Source organism: Carlito syrichta, unplaced genomic scaffold (assembly GCF_000164805.1).
Source record: "Carlito syrichta isolate Samal-C Ts95f unplaced genomic scaffold, Tarsius_syrichta-2.0.1 Scaffold301962, whole genome shotgun sequence".
In the NCBI taxonomy this organism is placed as follows: Eukaryota; Metazoa; Chordata; class Mammalia; order Primates; family Tarsiidae; genus Carlito; species Carlito syrichta.
Window position 1 is genome coordinate 84,345 of NW_007246058.1, and position 6,000 is coordinate 90,344.

Consider the following 6,000-nt stretch of genomic DNA (forward strand, 5'->3'; position numbering starts at 1 on the left):
ATCTTTGTATGCTACATGTACTTAGATAGGTAGATAGATAGATAGATAGACAGACAGAGACAGATAGGCACATATATATTTCATGGGACATTAGGGGGAAAAATCAGAATTGCCTTTTGGAAGGTAGCCTCTTGTAGTATACTTTGGAATTTGTTCCTCTAGATCAAGCAGTCAATAAAATTTTTTATCTCCAAGCTTTGAGAAGGTTGCCACACGAATTTTGGAAGAAACGTCCCAAGTTGTGGCAAACTGGTGATTGATTCTTCCACCATTTTCAATGCACCTGCCCACAGCGCTGAGCATTCAACAGCTTTTTACTAAAAGCAGCATGACCTCCGTGCCCCCTTTCCCTATTCACCCAATCTTGCCCAGCGCAAATTTATAGTTTCTTGGTTTCCCCGGATAAAAAGAGTTGTCAAAAGGAAACGTTTTGCCGATGTGGAAAAGGGAAATTTAAAAACGGCAGAAGCACTAAAAGACTTCAAAATGGACGAGTTCAAAACCTGTTTTAAGCAACGGGAAAAGCGTCTTGATAGGTGTCTTACATCAAATGGAGAGTACTTTGAAGGTGACTTAAGTTTTCATAAATAATTTCCAGGTTTTAGGGGGTCCCCCATTTATATAATTAAGTGTAGTCAAATTTGACATTTTTGTTTATGGTTTCTAACTCTTAAAAAAGGTTTTGTGTGTGTGTGTGTGTGTGTGTGTGTGTGTGTGTGTGTGTGTGTGTGTGCCTATATCTAGAAAAGCTTTTCCTACTCAAAGGTTGGGGCGGGGGGACTCCCATATTGCTTTCTAGTATTTATTTTCACATCTGAATATTGAGTCATGCCGGGCTCGGTGGCTCAGCCTGTAATCCCGCGCCTTTGGGAGGCTGAGGTGAGTGGATTGCCTGAGCCTGCGGGTTCGAGACCCACCTGGGCAACTTGATGAGACCTCATCTCTACAATAAATCAAGAAATCAGCTGGGCGTGGTAGTGCATGCCTGTAATTCCGGCTACTTGGAAGGCTGAGGCGGAAGGATCGCCGGAGCCCAGCAGGTCGAGGCTGTGGTGGCCGGGAGCGGCCACTGCACTCCAGTCTGGGCCACAGAGTGAGACTCCAACTCAAAATAAAATAAAATAAAATAAATAAATAAATAAATAAATATTGAGTCATCTAGAATTTATTGTGATGCAGGAAGTGAGGTAGGGCAGGAACCAAATTTATTGCTTTCTAGATGGTTATCCAGTTGTCTTAACACCTTTTATAAACAATTCATGTTTTTTATATTAATTTGAAATATCATCTTTATCATATACTATACTTCTACTTGTATTTGAGTACATTTCTAGTATTCCTCTTCCATTATAACACTTTGTTTATCCATATGCTAGTGCCATACTAATTTATTGACAATAAACTTAAATCTATTTTAATATCTGGCAAATCTACCATCACTAGATTACATTTTCCATATATTTTCAAAGTATTCTTACATGTTTGTTTTTTCTATTTGACTATTAGAACCAGTATGTCAGGGTCTTTACAAGGCCAATTAATATTTTTTAATTGAAGTCATATTAAAATTATAGCTTAATTTAAGGAGAACTTTTATGATTCTGAAATTAGTCAAGAATAAGTTATGGCTTTCTATTCATTTGTGTTTTTTTCTATGTTCCTCTATAGCACTGTAATGTGTATGTGAGTGTATGTGCTTAACTTTTGCTAGTTTATATTTAGGCATTTTGATTGTCATTGTTGCTACTATATTCATTTCTTCAACTATATTTTCTAATAGTTTTTTTTAATGGAAGAAGACTGTTAATTTGGTGTGCTAATTGAGTACTAAACGAACTTGCTGAATTATCTGATTGCTTGTATTTGTTTTATAGTCTTCTTACAATTTTTAGATATACAATATTTTAGATAATAACAATTATACCTCATTGATTCTAACTTTATTTCTCTTATTTTGATCTCTTTTCTTATGATGACAGTTATTACTTTAATAAATTTAAAGTAGTTCATGTAGTAGACTTTAAAAAATTTTTAAATTTTGTCCCCCGCTTTTTTCGATTGTGCTATTTTATTGCCCCATCCATGAAAATTGGCTCTTGGACTTATGCATTAGTGCTAGAATTTTTATGATATATAGTTTTTTTTAAAACAATCATTCCAGTTAAGTCAAAAATTTTAAAATGTCATTAGAAAAAAAATGAAAAAAATATTCAACTCCAAAATCAATAAATGGCATACAATTTAAAAATATTATTTTAAATTATTTATTTTGAAATAGGTAATCATGTACAGAGTGAAAAAAATATCCAAATAATACAGCATTCAGAGAAAGAATGTCTTCTCAATTAATGTATTGCAGATCTTCAGACTCCCATTCCCCTCCATGGAGGTGACCATGTTACCCATTTCTAGAGGAAAAGTGTTAACTGGAATGGTAGTTTATCTCCATTTGTGATTTTCTGTTGAAGTTGATGTATTACAAATTTTTTCTCCTTTTAAATTTTAATTCCTGACCTGAAAGATTTTAATCATTTTCCACTGGTTCCTAACAGTGCCTATTTTGCCAAAACAAAATAAACTCACTTTGGAATGTAAATTATGACCTCTGAAAATCACTGACACCTCAAGTTTGGCTCATATACTCTATTGACTCAAATTTAAGATAATTTGAGGTTATTTGAGAAGAATCATGGATCATTTTATACTATAAGGAAACCTATAGATCCTTCCCAGAGGCCTGTATGTTCACAAGTATGCATTCATTATTATGTCCAATTTCAGGGGTTCGCAGAGCCCTTGAAACCCATTCGTGGACCTTTGTGGAACTGATTTATTTATTGGATTATTATAGTTGACCCTAGAACAATGCAGAGATTAAGGGTGCCAACTCCCAAGCAGTCAAAAATCCATGTGTAACTTTTGACTTCTCTAAAACTTTACTGACTGGAATCCTTACTGATGACATAAGCAGTTGATTAATACATATTTTGAATATTATATCTATTATATAATGTATTTTGACAGTAAAGCAAGCTTAGTAAGTGACAATGTTATTAAGAAAATCATAAGGAAGATAAAATATATTTACTATTCATTAAGTGGAAGGATTGTCATAAAGCTCTTCATCCTCATCATCTTAGCACTGAATAGGCTAGAAGGAGGAGAAACAGCTGAGGCTGATCTTACTGTCTCAGGGTGACAGAGATGGAAGAAGATATATGTAGAAGTGGACCTGCACACATCAAGGTCTGATGCTGTTGAAGAATCAACTGTATGTTCATTCTTTATATATTTATTGGGTTCATACCTTTGGCCAAAATGTTTTTTAGATACATCCATGATGAACTTGTTTTCTTGACATAACTCAGAATCTAGCTGAGGAGGGGGACTTACAATTAAAGCCCAGTATGATGTAACTATTATTGGGATAGTTCAGATCATCAAGAAAATGTAGAGGAGGAGCAATCTCATCCAGAGATCTGAGAATGGGACCCAGATTCAAATTGGAGAACTGATCCAGAAGAAGCTGGTGTTTTAGGTGCCTATCTCTACACACCTACAGGTCATCATCCTTCATGATCAAGGGTGAGCTACAGAGTGCAGGCTGCTGTGTGGAGGACCAGAACCAACTATGCAATCTAAGACTACTCCTTCTTAATGTGTTCCTCAAGGCTTTCAGGCTTTTTTTGCGCGGGGGGGGGCTTCCAGTCTTAAGTGATGATTTAGTAGCTCCTGAATTATCCCTCGAATAGTATTTCTTTTTATATATTTTTATTCATACATAATATTCATATATATTTATGAGGTAACATATTACATGCATACAATATGTAATGGTCACGTCAGGGTATTTGAGATATCTATCATCTTGAGTATTTATAATTTCTACGTGTTTGGAACATTTCAAGTCCTCTCTTCCAACTATTTTGAAACATACAATATGTTTTTGTTAACTATAGTTACTCCATTCTGCTATCGAATATCAGGACTTATTCCTTCTATCTAACTGTACGTTTGTACTCATTAAACAACTTCTTTTCACATCTTCCCCCAATCTGCTTCCCATTCTTTCCTGTCATTCTACACTCTACCTCAATGAGATAAACATTTTTAGCTCCCACATATGAATGAAAAAATGTATTATTTGTCTTTCTGTGCCTGGCTTATTTTGCTAATGTAATGACCTCCAGTTCATCTATGTTGCTGCAAATGACATGATTCCACTGTGCATATATGCCCTACTTTCTTTATCCATTCATCTATTGATGAAAAAGTCCTCAAAGGGAAACATTTTGCTGATATGAAAGAGATGAAACAAAAAATGGCAGGAGCATTATTGAAACGCATAAAAATTGTCAAGTTTATAAACTGTTTTGAGCAGTGGTAAAAGCATCTTGGTAGGTGTATTGCAGTAAATGGAAAGTACTTTGAAAGTGACTGAAATTTAAATTTAAACATACAAGAATACATATACAATGTCATATAAATAAATTCTGGGGTTTTTTGGGTCCCCCTTCATATGGCCTTATATTGTGTTGACTTGTGTTTCTTCTATGCCTAGTTTGTGGAGAGTTTTTACCATATAGGGATGCTGAATTTTATCAAATGCATTTTCTGCATGTATTGAGATGATCATATAAATTTTGTCCTACGTCCTACTGATATATCACTTTTATTGATTTGCTATGCTGAATCATCCTTGTGTCACTGGTATAAATCCCACTTGGTTGTGATGTGTAATATTTTTGATGTGCTGCTGAATTCGATTTTTTTTAGGATTTTGCAACAAAATTTCTCAGGGATATTCCCCTGCAATTTTCTTTTTTTGTGGTATCTTTGTCTGGTTTTAGAATCAGGGTAATGTTGGCCTTGTAGAATGAATTAGGGAGACTTCCCTCTTCCTTGTTTTGGAAATAGTTGAAAAAAATTGGTTTTTGTTCTTCTTTGAGAGTTTGGTAGAATTTGGCAATGAAGCAATCTGGTCCTGGGCTTTTCTCCGCTGAAAGACTTTATTACTGATTCATTCTCAGTATTCATTACTGGTCTGTTTAGGTTTTATATTTCTGCCTGATTCGATCTTCATAGGTTGAATACAGTCAGGAGTTTATCCGTTTCCTTTAAGTTTTCCAGTTTGTTAGTTTATCGTTGTTCATCATAGTTTCTGATGATCTTTAATATTTCCATGGCATCAGTCTAATGTCTTCCTTTTCATTTTTGATTTTTCTTATTTGGGTCTTCTCTGTTTGTTTGTTTGCTTCCCTAGGTTAGTCTAGCTAGCACAATATTGATTTTGTTTATCTTTTTAAGACACCGACTTGTCATTTTGTTGTTCCTTCATTTTTTTTGGAGGGGGTCACTATTTTATTTACTTCTGTCCTGATCTTTATTACTGCTTTCTTTCTACTAATTTTGGGTCGAGGGTCTCCTTGCTTTTATAGTTCATTGAGGTTCATCATTAGATTAATTATTTGATCTATTTCTACTTTTTGATGTAGTCATTTATTTCTATAAATTCCCTCCTAACACTGCCTTTGTTGTATCATATATGTTTTGTTATGTTGCATTTCAATTTTCAGTTTAGTCAAGAAATTTTTAATTTTCTCTTTAATTTTTTCCTCGACCCAATGGTCATTCAAAGCATGTTTTTAAATTTGAATGTTTGTTTGCTAATTTTCTGTTTAGATGATATGTCTAATGCTGAAAGTGGGAAGTGGAACTCTCCAAGTATTATTGTATTAGAGTCTATCCCTCCCTTAGATCTGATAATAATTGCTTTATATATCTGAGCACTTCATTGTTGGGGGGGCATATGTATGTTATATCCTCTTGATGAATTGATACCTTTATAATTATGCAATAATTTGTCTTTTTTAGAACTGATTTTGATTTAATGTCTGTTTTATCTAATGTAAGTGTAGCTATTCCTGTTCAATTTTTGTTTGCATTTGCACAAAGTATCTTTTTTCATTTCTTTATTTAAAGTCTAAGTATGTATTTTCA